At 43.7% G+C, this 16,179-nt stretch overlaps 1 pseudogene; it reads right to left on the bottom strand.

Annotated features, from left to right (window-relative positions):
- LOC137498892 (myrosinase 1-like) overlaps nt 1-16,179 on the bottom strand; it is a 63,863-nt pseudogene that overhangs the window by 34,830 nt on the left and 12,854 nt on the right.

The following is a 16,179-nucleotide window of genomic DNA, read 5'->3' as shown; positions in this document are numbered from 1 at the left end:
CATGATATTGTACAGGCTTTTGGGCTTGTGCCGTGCCAAGAAATTAAGGTGAAATTCTTAACGTTTAGCAGAAAACTGTGCTCTGCGTCCTCAGAAAAATTCTCGACTGTTCACGAGAAAGGCTTCTTAACAATAATAATAATAATAATAATAATAATAATAATAATAATAATAATAATAATAATAATAATAATAATAATCGTATGGCCTCAGCTACCGTGTGTAAGCATTTTAATTTGACGCTATCTGGCTGCTTGCTCGTCAATTTCGACGTTCCGTTCTACTCTAGGCCCACTAGATGGCAGAGTAAACCGTCTGTGGCTGAAATGTACTGAATATTGTCGGGAAAATATCAATGTGTCACCAGAGATCTTTTACATGCCGACATTTTACGGCATGGAGTGTCTAACCGACCATTTTCCACCCTCCAAAAATCCGACTACTTCTACACGGTTTGAACTCACTCTGTTGCGGTCGGGAGGTCGACACTCTACAACTGATTCACAGAAGGAGTTAGTGCCGTGGTGTACACAGTACAGAACCCGAGCCGGTGAGAAATGTGGAGTACGATGACATAATAAAAGTTTTTTTTTTTTTTTTACAACTTGCTTTACGTCGCTCCGTTACAGATAGGTCTTACGGTGACGATGTGAAAGGAAAGGGCTAGCAGTGGGACCGAAGCGGCCGTGGCCTTAATTGACAGCCCTAACCTGGTGTGAAAATGGGAAATCACAGAAAACTAGGGATGCCTACAGTGGGATTCGAACCATAATAAGGAAGTCTGCAGCTGGGCACTCTCGGCGCAAGGCCCTGTTGATGTGGCCTGCTGCATGAAATTCTCTTTTCCTTCTTAACCCATTTACCCTCCAGGGTTGGTTTTTCCTTGTGACTCAGCGAGGATCTCGCCTCGAACGCCTCAAGGGCAGTGTCCTGGAGCGCGAGACTGTTGTTGAAGGGTTAGGGAATAAGTCGTGGCCAATATATTACTCCTCATATTTGCACGGTGCTACCTTACAACGGTGATATGTCCTGGAAAGCGTGATACTCAGTGTAAAGTTGGGACGGTGAACGTAACCCCAGGCGGCAGCTCCTGATCCCAAAACGTGGCCCGCACTTATGATAAAGAGGGTTGGCAGTCGGTTTCGTACCTCTGGAAAAAAGGGGTGCAAAGCCAAGTGAGGGCAGTCAAGAGGGGAGGTACAATTGAGGAGGGGGACCAGTACCTCGCCCAGGCGACCTCACCTGCTATACTGAACACGGGCCTTGAGAGGGGGGATGGTGGGACGATTGGAAGGGATAGACAAGGAAGAGGGAAGAAAGCGACCGTTGCCTTAAGTTAGGTACCATGCCAGCATTTGCCTGAAGGAGAAGTGGGGTAAACACGGAAAACCACAGCGAGATGGAAGAGGAGGGAATCGAGCCCCCTCTGCTCACCTGATCTTCCGAGGCTGAGTAGATCCAGTTCCAACCCTCGTACCACTTTTCATATTTTATGGCAGAGCCGGGAATCGAACCCAGGACCTCCGGGGATGGCAGTAATCACACTAACCACTACACCACAGAGACGGACCTGTATTAAACTGATTTTAAAATATATTTAATAAATTCCATTTTAATAGTTTTTGTTTTTGTATCCTTCATTTTGAAATAGTTTTAATTCATACCCATGCGTGTTTGTACTGCAGTTAGTCGGAAAGAATAACGACTACCGCAGGCGACAGAATGTCAAAATACGGCCCTGAGCTTGCAGCAACTTTTACATAACTAATACTACTTGGATTACTGTAAAATATTGACCTAATGAATATTACCTTGTTGTGTAGCACGGTATTGCTCGTCGTACAGATGATAGGCCCGAGCATGTGCTATCAGTAGGTGGTGAGTTGTCAGGTAATCCCCAACACCTGATTTGAAGATTGAAGGTGCCATTCCCCTCTCCGACGTATAACCAGTCATGAAGGTTGCTGGTTCATTGAACGTGACCCACAATTTCACCTGCACAAAATTGTTATCATTACAGTATAAAATAATATTCAGTCAAAAATCACAAAACTTCAAATACAAGGGTCCGGAAATAAGTCGCGGCTAATATATTACTCCTCATATTTGCACGGTGCTATCTTACAACGGTGATGTGTCCTGGAAAGCGTGATACTCACAAGGGAACATCGGCAATGGGTTAGTCGCCGATCGCGATGAAACTTGGAAAACACATGGAGGTACACGTAAAAATGATGTCGGCATAAATTTTGGGTGCCAATATTCATTAGGGCGTTAACTACGGGGCCTAAAATTTGTGACGTTTCAAATTCCGCGCGATCAGCGATGAATACCTGCTGACCAATGCTAAGCTGGCACACTGCGTATCTGGAGACATGCCTCTGCACCTCCTCACCTCCACGCTCCAATTGGTTGCCACCGCACGTTTCCCTTCTCCCCGCGCTTGTCGGCTGCGGTGGCGAACCAATTGGAGCGTGGAGGGGAGGAGGTGCATAGGCGTGTCTCCAGGTACGCAGTGTGCCAGCTTAGCATTGGCCAGCAGGTATTCACCGCTGATCGCGCGGAATTTGAAATGTCGCAAGTTTTAAGCCCCGTAGTTAACGCTCTAATGAATGTTGGCACCCAAAATTGATGCCGACATCATTTTTACATGTAACTCAATGTGTTTTCCAAGTTTCATCGCGATCGGCGACTTAACCATTGCCGATGTTTCCTTGTCAGTGTAAAGTTGGGACGGTGAACGTAACCCCAGGCGGCAGCTCCTGATCCCAAAATGTGGCCCGCACTTATGATAAAGAGTGTTGGCAGTCGATTTGGTACCTCTGGAAAAAAGGGGTGCAAATGCAAATGAGGGCTTTCAAGAGCATGGTTGTCATATTTTACGTCGATTATCTAAACATGCTAGCATTTAATTTATTCTTAAGAGGTGCATTGGCAACAGAGCTGTGAGGATTTCTGTTGGGGAATGAGCACTTCCGTTTCAAAGCCTACTACCTCCGTAAATCAACTCTTGTTGGGCAAGCGAGGGGCCAGGAGATCAAATATATGCTGTTTTCTTTGCTGCCGTTTGAGGATCGGTTGCCCGTCCAAACTATACATGGACATTGGACACATAGACACATAAAATGGGAAAAGTCCTCTCAGTTTTAATTACTGCTTTGATGGGGTGAAAGTTCCTTATGGGGATCATTGTAAGTATCTGGGTGTTAATATAAGAAAAGATCTTCATTGGGATAATGACATAAATGGGATTGTAAATAAAGGGTACAGACCTCTACAAATGGTCATGAGGGTATTTAAGAGTTGTAGTAAGGATGTAAAGGAGAGGGCATGCTAGTCGCTGGTAAGACCCCAAATAGAGTATGGTTCCGGTAAATAGGATCCCTGAAATATGGAAAGAAAAGCAGCTCGATTTGTTCTGGGTGATTTCGGAAGAAAGAGAAGCGTTACGAGAATGTTGCAAAGTTTGGTCTGGGAAGACTTGGGAGAAAGGAGACGAGCTGCTCGACTAAGTGGTATCTTCTGAGCTGTCAGTAGAGAGATGGCGCAGAATGACATTAGTAGACGAATAAGTTTGAGTGGTGTTTTGAAATGTAGGAACGATCACGATATGAAGATAAAGTTGGAGTTAAAGGGGACAAGTTGGGGCAAACTTTCGTTTATAGGAAGGGAAATTAGGGATTGTAATAAGTTACCAAGGGATATGTTCACAACATTTCCAAATTCTTTTCAATCACTTAAGAAAAGTCTAGGAAAACAACAGATAAGAATCTACCACCTGGGCGACAGTAATAAAAGCAGACCAATGTTGATTGATTGATTGATTGATTGATTGATTGATTGTCACAGTACAAGATTGCACTAGTTGGACGGGTACCACGCGCAGGACAATTGGACTGCAGTAGTGTGTAGAATGCTATTTTTTTTTTTGCTAGGGGCTTTACGTCGCACCGACACAGATAGGTCTTATGGCGACGATGGGATAGGAAAGGCCTAGGAGTTGGAAGGAAGCGGCCGTGGCCTTAATTAAGGTACAGCCCCAGCATTTGCCTGGTGTGAAAATGGGAAACCACGGAAAACCATCTTCAGGGCTGCCGATAGTGGGATTCGAACCTACTATCTCCCGGATGCAAGCTCACAGCCGCGCGCCTCTACGCCCACGGCCAACTCGCCCGGTTGTGTAGAATGGATGTGACGAATGAATGCTGGGCCAGGGCGCATGAACCAGAGCTTAAACTCCAGTCTGCAGGATGGCGACGTGCAGGATCACCACGAAGACAGAAGTTCTAGCAAAACCCTTCCTCCGTGAAGCTGATGGTCATTTTGGCTTACGACATGTGAGGTATGATTGAGCGTCACTTCGTTCCACGTGGCACAACGATGGCAGCAACGTACTACTGAACCTTCCTGCAGATACAGTTACGTCGTGCCGTTCGAGACAAACGCTCGAATCTTGTCAACAGCAGAGGCTGTAACGGAGGCAACTTCAGCGTTGCGAGTGGAAAGTACTGTAACACCCATGATACTCATCGGACCTATCTTAGTGCGATTTTGACCTCATCCCCAGAATGAAAGAACTATTGCCTGGGAGACGGTTTGGGACACGAGAGAATATTTCTAATGCTGTTCAATATAAGGTTGCAAAATTTACGCATGGGTGAGGCGACTGGTATCCGTCTTCTTTCGAATCGCTGGCTACGTTTTGTGGGCACTCTAGGGGACTATTTTGAGGTTTTAGCGTAACGGTAGCCCAAATATCTGAGAATAAACATTATGTAGCACAAGGTTTCCTCGCTTACACCTGGTAAACCTACTCCGTATTATTCATACATTACACAGCACCTTACGCTCCCCACTCCCGTCTGCACATTTCAATCAAATTTGTCTGTAAGATTCCGCACTCATGCGAAAAGAAATGGTTGCATTGACTGAGGCATTTTTCACTGTTTTAGTTATCAAGAGGCACTTTGTACCGCAGCAGTGGAACTGGAATTTATTATTAAAGATATAGTGATGTGTGTAAATTTTGTCTGCGTCACGGTGTTAATCATCGTAAGTTCAAAGGGTTTTCAAAAGATCTCGAAGCGGCTTACGGTGATATATCCTACCACAGCACTGTTGGCACCCTAAGTCGGGGAAATTCATGGCGTGTTTTTTTTTTCATTCGCTAAGAAATTCGCTCTTTTCGTAGAAATAAAAGGACAGGCAGAACAATGGGTCATCAAACATGGGTAGCAGACTTGGCGTTTCTTGCACCTAAACCACCTGAATACGTCATTGCAAGAAAAAGATCTATTAATCGTAGATATGTACGATAAACTGAGAGGGTTCACAGAAAAGCTCCGTTGACTTGAGAAGCAGATTCGAAATAGAGATTTAATATTTTTCACTCGTCTTTCCTCTTTAAAAATCCCTCCTGAGACCTCTTTGGACAATTATATAAAGAAGATCATGGCACTTCTCCAGTCCATTTGAAATGAGGTTCCAAGAGTTCGGTGTTTTTGAAAAAGAAGTGTGATTATTCAACACTCCTTTCTCAGATACCCCTCATGACTATCCGCCCTGAACACAGTCAGAAATAATTAAAAAACTAAACCCCACGGCACAACAGCCCCGGAGGAAATTGGGCTACCAATTGACCGCTGTTCAGCCCGAATTCCTGCAGATTATGAAGTGTCGTGTGGTAAGGACGACGAATCCTATCCGCCGTTATTCTGGGCTTTCTAGACCGGGTGGAAATAATAGACTTACAGAATGTTACCCTGCCAGAAGACAGATATTACAACACACTGGATCTATCACGATGGCATCGTTCACTGCATCAAGAAACCTTTCCCAGGCTGCACAAGAACGCACCACAGCTCATGTGTATGTTTGGGTCCACATACTGTTGCGAGCATCATTTCTCGGACATGAACCGAATACAATGCAAAGACAAATCAATGCTCGGAGAACCAACATTGAAGAATGCTCTGCGCATATTGTCAGCAAATGCATCGACTCCCGATATATCAGCACTTGTGTCCGCAGTGAACCGTGTTCCTTCTGATATTCAATAAACATATTGTATTCTGTATCTTCAATTCATCTTATGAATATTTCCTACATTCCCACCTTCACGATGATGCATCCTCATTCAACAATATTCTCCGCAACAGGTATCCACCGCGCCGTGACGACAGTTTACCTCAGAGCCGAGCTGTATTGCATGTTGCAGAGTTACGTAAGGCGGCGAGTATGCCGCTACTCACTGGCGAGCAGGTCGGCTGGAACAGCCTGATCTGGAGGACTATTTGGAGGGTTTACCGTAAAGGTTACCGCTCTCTCTGAGAATAATCGTTCGAGAGTTTCGAGGCGTATGTTACCCTAAAAAAAATTGAACAAAGCCCTCTCCGTACAGGCCATAAAGGCCCTTGGAGGAGTGAAAGGCAAAGGCTGTCACTTTTCTAACACTTGGCCCTAAGTGTGATAGAGTAGTTAGCCATACGCCCGGCCGCCTTTGCTCTCAAGAATTAACTTGTTACTTCAGAAGTGGAAATGCCGTTTCTTACATTATTCGATTTCTTGAGAACGATTAAATATATTCTGTGAAAGAAGTCAGCTCTCGGACCAAACTATCTTTACCTCGGTCTGTTTTCAGACCAACTTTGCTCTACGGGAGTGACAGTTGGGTGGACTCACGATATCTTATACATACGTTAGAAGTAACACAAATTAAAGAGCGAGAATGATCGCTGATACAACCAGGTGGGAACAATGACAGGAGGGTATTCAGAACCGACTTCGGTTATGGGGGTCACGTGAGGAAAATGGAGAAAAATATGTTACCTAAGAGAATAATGGACTCAGTCATGGAGGGTAAGACAGGTAGAGGGAGACCAACACGACGATGTTTAGACTCAGTTTGTATATATATATATATATAAAAGCAAGTCGGTCTGGAGTGATTTATATATACAGACTGTTAGGTGTATAGGTGCAGATATTTCTTGTAGCAATCGAGAATGATGTGCAGAACCAATATATATATATATATCAACTTTTTAATAATCGTCGGAAGTTATTTTCATGAGCAGAGGGATATAATGATTTTTAGAGTAGTTAATACGCCTCTTTGATGTGAAAATATAGCTTTGCTCTGTTTATGTATATGGGCAGCCTGTCCAAGATAACAGCTGAAGGCTGGTACTACTGGTTCATGATATGTTACCTAACATTCTTCCCAAACCAGTTTTGTTTATTTACGAGCAGCCTGTCCACGATAAATTGTTAGCATTTTGTTTCCGTTTCAATATCTTCACGAACCCTCCGTGGCTCAGGCGGCAACGCGTCGGCTTCTCTCCGCTGGATACCGCGGTTCAAATTCCGGTCACTCCATGTGAGATTTGTGCTGGACAAAGCGGAGGCGCTACAGCTTCCTCCGGGTACTCCGGTTTTCCCTGTCATCTTTCATTCCAGCAACACTCTTCATTAACATTTTATTTCATCTGTCAGTCTAGTGCTGGGAATGCCCAAGGACAATTTCGGATCGCCAGGTGCAGGTCATTGCCCCAGAGGAGTGCGACAGGCTTCGGCAGTCGGCACATTTTCTATCTTCGCAGCTACAAGGGGCTTCAATCATTCCATTTCTGGCCCGGTCGAATGAATGGAAACAGGCTGTGGATTTCCATGTTCAAGACCTTCAGACGCCCTTAGTCATCGATCTCAGTTAATGGAGATGTATCGAATAGCCGGTGTTAATGTGGGTTCTGTTGCTGTTAGGTCCTTTAGGGGATTGGGATATTTGTGGTTATCAGTCCCATGCTATATAGAGTGTGGAAATGGCCTGATCATCTGTGTCGATACGGGGTTTGTAAGATTATGTGGTATTATAATTATTCGAGAGTAGAGTTAGGATAGGTACTCCAGGACACGAAGTATGCTACTATCGCGTTTTGTATTGCATAAATGGAGAATAAACAAGGCAAAATCATGCTATCGTATACGTAAACAACGTTCGTTACGTGAAGGAAATAATACATGGGATAAGATATCCAAATAGGTAGTATTGAAAGTGAATTATTAAAGCACATCGAACATTTTGTTTCAAACGGATAATGTACATGTTAAAACTACATAAATTAACGTACCTACAGTTCATCCTTCTTAACGAAAATAACATGTTCAGTCAATACTGATCTGCATTTAGGGCAGTCGCCCAGGTGGCAGATTCCCTATCTGTTGCTTTCCTAGCCTTTTCCGAAATGATTTCAAAGAAATTGGAAATTTATTGAACATCTCCCTTGGTAAGTTATTCCAATCCCTAACTCCCCTTCCTATAAATGAATATTTGCCCCAGTTCGTCCTCTTGAATTCCAACTTTATCTTCATATTGTGATCTTTCCTACTTTTATAAACGCCATTCAAACCTATTCGTCTACTAATGTCATTCCACGCCATCTCTCCGCTGACAGCTCGGAACATACCACTTAGTCGAGCAGCTCTTCTTCTTTCAATTCTTCCCAACCCAAACATTGCAAAATTTTTGTAACGCTACTCTTTTGTCGGAAATCACCCAGAACAAATCGAGCTGCTTTTCTTTGTATTTTTTTCCAGTTCTTGAATCAGGTAATCCTGGTGAGGGTCCCATACACTGGAACCATACTCTAGTTGTGGTCTTACCAGAGACTTATATGCACTCTCCTTTACATCCTTACTACAACCCCTAAACACCCTCATAACCATGTGCAGAGATCGGTACCCTTTATTTACAATCCCATTTATGTGATTACCCCAGTGAAGATCTTTCCTTATATTAACACCTAGATACTTACAATGATCCCCAAAAGGAACTTTCACCCCATCAACGCAGTAATTAAAACTGAGAGGACTTTTCCTATTTGTGAAACTCACAACCTGACTTTTAGCCCCGTTTATCAACATACCATTGCCTGCTGTCCATCTCACATTTTCGAGGTCACGTTGCAGTTGCTCACAAACTTGTAACTTATTTATCACTCTATAGAGAATAACATCATCCGCAAAAAGCCTTACCTCCGATTCCACTCCTTTACTCATATCATTTATATATATAAGAAAACATAAAGGTCCGATAACACTGCCCTGAGGAACTCCCCTCTCAACTATTACAGGGTCAGACAAAGCTTCACCTACTCTAACTCTCTGAGATCTATTTTCTAGAAATATAGCAACCCATTCAGTCACTCTTTTGTCTAGTCCAATTGCACTCATTTTTGCCAGTAGTCTCCCATGATCCACCCTATCAAATGCTTTAGACATGTCAACCGCGATACAGTCCATTTGACCTCCAGAATCCAAGATATATGCTATATCTTGCTGGAATCCTACAAGTTGAGCTTCAGTGGAATAACCTTTCCTAAAACCGAATTGCCTTCTATCGAACCAGTTATTAATTTCACAAACATGTCTAATACACTGACTGACAGCGACAATGCAACACCAAGGAGGAGTGGTTCGAAAGGGATGAAAGTTGGGGAAAAAACAGAGACGGCACGGATGAATAATTGATGTTTATTTCAAACCGATATGCAGGTTACACAATGCGCATGGCATCGACTCAGTAGGATGTAGGACCACCGCGAGCGGCGATGCACGCAGAAACACGTCGAGGTACAGAGTCAATAAGAGTGCGGATGGTGTCCTGAGGGATGGTTCTCCATTCTCTGTCAACCATTTGCCACAGTTGGTCGTCCGTACGAGGCTGGGGCAGAGTTTACAAACGGCGTCCAATGAGATCCCACACGTGTTCGATTGGTGAGAGATCCGGAGAGTACGCTGGCCAAGGAAGCATCTGTACACCTCGTAGAGCCTGTAGGGAGATGCGAGCAGTGTGTGGGCGGGCATTATCCTGCTGAAACAGAGCATTGGGCAGCCCCTGAGGGTACGGGAGTGCCACCGGCCGCAGCACATGCTGCACGTAGCGGTGTGCATTTAACGTGCCTTGAATACGCACTAGAGGTGACGCGGAATCATACGCAATAGCGCCCCAAACCATGATGCCGCGTTGTCTAGCGGTAGAGCGCTCCACAGTTACTGCCGGGTTTGACCTTTCTCCACGCCGACGCCACACTCGTCTGCGGTGACTATCACTGACAGAACAGAAGCGTGACTCATCGGAGAACACGACGTTCCGCCATTCCCTCATCCAAGTCGCTCTAGCCCGGCACCATGCCAGGCGTGCACGTCTATGCTGTGGAGTCAATGGTAGTCTTCTGAGCGGACGCCGGGACTGCAGGCCTCCTTCAACCAATCGACGGGAAATTGTTCTGGTCGATATTGGAACAGCCAGGGTGTCTTGCACATGCTGAAGAATGGCGGTTGACGTGGCATGCGGGGCTGCCACCGCTTGGCGGCGAATGCGCCGATCCTCGCGTGCTGACGTCACTCGGGCTGCGCCTGGACCCCTCGCACGTGCCACATGTCCCTGCGCCAACCATCTTCGCCACAGGCGCTGCACCGTGGACACATCCCTATGGGTATCGGCTGCGATTTGACGAAGCGACCAACCTGCCCTTCTCAGCCCGATCACCATACCCCTCGTAAAGTCGTCTGTCTGCTGGAAATGCCTCCGTTGACGGCGGCCTGGCATTCTTAGCTATACACGTGTCCTGTGGCACACGACAACACGTTCTATAATGACTGTCGGCTGAGAAATGACGGTACGAAGTGGGCCATTCGCCAACGCCGTGTCCCATTTATCGTTCGCTACGTGCGCAGCACAGCGGCGCATTTCACATCATGAGCATACCTCAGTGACGTCAGTCTACCCTGCAATTGGCATAAAGTTCTGACCACTCCTTCTTGGTGTTGCATTTGCTCTGTCAGTCAGTGTATAATCAGAAAGAATGCCTTCCCAAAGCTTACATACAATGCATGTCAAACTTACTGGCCTGTAATTTTCAGCTTTATGTCTGTCACCCTTTCCTTTATACACAGGGGCTACTATAGCAACTCTCCATTCATCTGGTATAGCTCCTTCGACCAAACAATAATCAAATAAGTACCTCAGATATGGTACTATATTCCAACCCATTGTCTTTAGTATATCCCCATGATTAATGGTAGAATAAAAATCATTAACTTATTGCTGCGTTTGCAGTTCTTATTAACCGCATCAAAATTCAAGTTTACGGGCTGAGTGGCTCAGACTGTCAAAGCATTGGCATCCTGGCCCTTACTTGGCAGGCTTAATCCTAGCTCAGTCTGGTGGCATTATAACCTTCTCAAATACGTCAGATTCCTATCAGTAGACTTAAGGAATATATGTGGGAAAGATTCCGGCACCTCGGAGTGTCCGAGAACCGTAACAAGTAGTGGGACGTAAGCAAATAACGTTATTATATTATTATTATTATTATTATTATTATTATTATTATTAAAATAAAAGCTATCCATCACACTCAAACTTTGTAGCTTTTAATTTGTCACAATACACGAAAAAGAAAATAGTGAACTGTCAAAAACTCCGAATTATTATCCGAATTGTTAATCATAACTCTACCGGGCGAGTTGGCCGTGCGGTTGGAAGCGCGCAGCTCTGAGCTCGCATCCGGGAGATAGTGGGTTCGAACCCCACTGTCGGCAGCCCTGAAGGTGGTTTTCCGTGGTTTCCCATTTTCGCACCAGGCAAATGCTGGGGCTGTACGTTAATTAAGGCCACGGCTGCTTCCTTTCAATTCCTAGGCCTTTCCTGTCCCATCGTCGCCATCAGACCTATTTGTCTCGGTGCAACGTAAAATAAATAGCAAAAAATATCATAACACTGAACACGACTCCGAAATTACTGGAACATGTACTTCAAAATCACAGTTCTGTTCTTTCATAGAAGGTGCTGGAAATGTCGTCCGTTAACTCGACGACCGACTTCCATGTGGTGACAGCATAAATCCCTCACCCACCTCCATGTCAGCTCTCACAGTTATGATGGCATCCCCAATACGTCGTCTTGTAGTAAATTCATCGGCATTTCCACTTGGTACACCAAGTCTTTGAGGTGCGTCCAGAAATAAAAATCTAGTGGACTGAACTCGGATGAGCTCGATTGGCAGCTGACGGGACTATACCGACAAACCCACCGATTGGGGAAACGGCGTTCTAGTGATCGACAAGCATACATACTGAGGTGCATGAGCCACAGCCGCTTACGTATCTGTAGTGGCACGTCATCCAGAGGCTCTGGCAGAGAAAACTGCATAAAATGGAGATAACTAGAGTCAGTCAGTGGTGCAGGCGGCTCTAATGGCTTAAGAAGCACATCTCCCGAATTTACAGCCTTAATATTTTTAGAAAACCTGTGCTGGAAATGACCTTGGTGAATGGCATTGAGGGTCTTCTTCTGCTCACGTAAGGGCATTGTGAAAAATAATTACATCTCACTCCCTGGAAAAGGATGACTCAACTGTAACCAACTCACTGTGCGGAACGTCTGCATTACGTTCACATTGTTACAAGAACCAGGTACAGGATTCAGCTCTTGGTAGGTAATCAGCTTCTTGGAGATGCTCAATTTTTTTACAATTGCCTATACCATCGTCTTACTGCGACGATGGGATAGGAAAGGAATGGGACAAAACAACCGTGGCCTTAATTAAGTTAGAGCCCCACCATTTGCCTGGTGTGAAAATGGTAAACCACGGAAAACCATGTTCAGGGATGCTGACAGTGGGGTTCGAATCCACTGTCTCCCGAATGCAGGCTAATAACTACGTGACGCACACCATGCGACTACTTGCTCAGTGAGATGCTGAACTTTGTTGTGGTAGTGCTGTGGGTACAGTACAACAGCTGTTCACGAAATGTACGATGAGCAGTCTGGTTAGATGTACCTACTTGTCTTGCCAAGCTCCTTTGGCCAAGTTTTCTTTTAAATCCTTCTTCCCGCCGAAGATCCAAGGGATCGCGTTGCGATCCACGGCACTCAATCCGAGAATGAAGCCCGGAGCCTTGGGTACACAGCGGCGAACGTTCGGCTATTGGAAATACAGCAGTTAGGAAATCTTCTTCTGTACAGCTTCCTCGCCGAATGTGCAGTTTCTCCAGCTATCCGTAAACGAGGTGAATATCGGCTAATTCGGCACATGTAAACGTTTCCGTTATGTAATCAATTGGCTACAGTGATGTTAACCCACGACTGCGGGACAGGCAGCCAACAGTGACAGTGGGGCAGGTAGCGTGGAGCCCACATCCAATGTCGCATTCACTTGTTCACGCACTACTGCTGAGTAAGGCTCTATAAGATGGGTATGCTTAGCCGCCATTTTGGTTCATACATGGCGCAATGGGCCATGTGATCAAACTCTAGTTTCTCCTACGAGCGCTCGCTTCGTCATATTGAACGTATTGCTTTAATCACCGCGTGCAGGGACAGAGTAGTGTCATATTTGTGTGGATATTTATTACATAATGGTGGGTTGTTTTGCACCTAATATCTCTACTGCGGGATACAGGTTGTTTAGATTCCCTTCTGGTCTGCATTATGCATCCACTCCCTATGCTACACCTTCTAATTCAACTGCTGACCCTAAACCTCCATCCAGCTCCCACTGACACTTCTACACCCCTTAATTCAGTCACATTGATCATTCAATATTCAGTTCTGCCCTCAAAGTCCGGGAACAGGAGTTCAACATCCAAGCACCACAGGTACAATATTTTTCAAAACTAACTTCATATGACAGAAATAATTTGTTTAACGTTGGTGGTAGTACAACAAATGCATTTTTGTAAACTAAGATCTGTGGTAGGCTTACATGCAGACAGGTACATGACATTTCAGCGTTATTTCAGTTCGATGAATATTTTTCTTGTTATTTCGACAACATTGAAAATAGCGCCGAATCAATTTTACGCAAGTGTGAAATACCGACTGAGATCATGTGGTATCAAAATCTTCTATCACAATTTATATATCTTGGACACTGACCGATTACCTCGTCAAATTCCACGATTTAAAATTGACAGTAGCCTATATCAATACCACGGTGTCCCTCATTTCATTAGACGGTAGCGCGGCGCATAGCTTACGAACAACCTGTCTACTTATCAATAATATAATAGTAAAACAACGATTTATTAGTAAGCTATTTCTTCTAATATTTCTCCAGTGAGAGTACATGCCTAGTTTGTTTGTTTATTAAAAGGCAAATTATCAACGACCTTGTTTTTATAATCACCGTCTCGAGTAAAACTTACACAATAATGTACGAAATACACTAATATTTATGTTGTGTAACCGTTTGAGTAATACTGAGAATGAGTATTTTTACAGTATGTTAGTTTAGACTCATTTTCTAGCGTCGAGAACAGTAAAAAAGAGGAATATATAAGGCTGGGGCAGTCAACCGCCTTACTAACATAGTGCAGGAATGAACCATAATGGCGGGCGAGCATACCTAGTCTTTAGAGAGCCCTACTGCTGAGTATAACGTCACTCGGATTGCTTACATAACAGCTGCATAAAATCATTTCTTCATCTGATTGGTATACGTAGATTTAAGTCTTGAGCTTCAAACATATTACATTTAAAATAAAAACAAGAATGATTTTTGGAATAAATCAATGGAGCGAAGGCATGTGTAATAATAATAATAATAATAATAATAATAGGAAGAAGAATAATTGACAACTCGTAATTAATGCTCTGCCTAGAAAACACTCATCAACGTTTATAACTATGGGTCTCAACGTGTATATAATGTCTTAAATATAGTGAAACGGATGCTCTAATGCCACGTTGATTAGCTGGACGGTAGAGCGCTGGTCTTCTGATCGCAACTTGGCAGGTTCGATCCGGCTCGGCCCGGTGATATTTGAAGGTGCTCAAATACGTCAGCCTCGCTCAGTAGATTTAGTAGCATGTAAAAGACGTCATGTGAGACAACATCCTGGCGCCTCGGTGTCCCCGAAAATCGAAAAGTAGTTAATGGGACGTAAAACCTATTATTATTATTATTATTATTATTATTATTATTATTATTGTTACGAACACTAGACCGGTTTACGAGTACAGCATGACCTCGTCTCGCACGTGGGCTGTCACCTCTCTTCCCCAGCGACAAGGGGAGGAGTACAACATGCGTTTGCCTGCGATAGCAAACAGGTTCAACAACTTCTATACTCTGCTAGTGTAGTTGAACACGTGACTCAAGGACACGAGGACAGTATGACATAACCAGCGTTTCCTACTACGGCAATTGAAAACACATTAGCCCCTGAAATATTTGGCTCATTTATAGGGAAACTAATAAGACAAGGTAAAACGTACTGTAAGCGCAGTCGGATTAACATTCTTTACCCGATACCTCCATTTTCTTACTCGTCGTTGGGCAGCCTAGTTTGACGAAATGGAGTCGCTCAGCGGATACCTCAGGGTTTACGTATGGCAAGTAAGACATGTAATCTTACTGTAGAATTCGCTTTACGTGAGTTCAAGAGAATTCCAACTCACGGGTGACACCTATTGTTACTCACGATATAATAATAATCATCGCCGACAACCTTTTCAGAGTATAGACTTCGAGAGAACTTACCATGGTTAAATGAACTCTTAATTACACGGTACCTTTCTTAGCCATTAATTAACTTACAAACTAGACAGTAATTAAAGAATTCATGACACCAGCAATTATAGAAAAACAACAAGATATTGATTAATAAAATATTAAATCATTAAATTACCATATAAAGTAACGCGTTATTTAAAAATTGACTGAAAATAAGTGTGAGAATGAGTCAGCGCTGGCTCGTAAAATAAAATGAAAATACTATTCAGTATTTTAAATTATTAAAATGATCAGTTCCTTTGTGAAGTTGAAGTTCAATATTTACACATTTACAATAGATCACTGGACACATCTGAGGTCCGCCTCGCAATTGCAATGTAAGAATAACATCGACACAAATAACTAGTTCCGATCGTTCACTTTCTTTAGTCTGATTAAACCAGTCTCACATGGACATAATATCCAGCCGAAATACCTCTCAAATACACAATAAATTAAGTCTGAATAAATTGGAATACATTTAAGTGGTTCAGAATAAATTATAGGAAATCGAAAATAGATCTAGTAAATTAAGATAATTTTTGAGTAAAATCCGAAGTCATGATTTTGTTTCAACGATCACGTTGTGCATGGATAACTACTTACGAACTAAGGCATT

This window comes from Anabrus simplex, chromosome 1, assembly GCF_040414725.1.
Source record: "Anabrus simplex isolate iqAnaSimp1 chromosome 1, ASM4041472v1, whole genome shotgun sequence".
NCBI classification, from domain to species: domain Eukaryota; kingdom Metazoa; phylum Arthropoda; class Insecta; order Orthoptera; family Tettigoniidae; genus Anabrus; species Anabrus simplex.
This window is presented reverse-complemented; position numbering and strand designations above follow the sequence as displayed.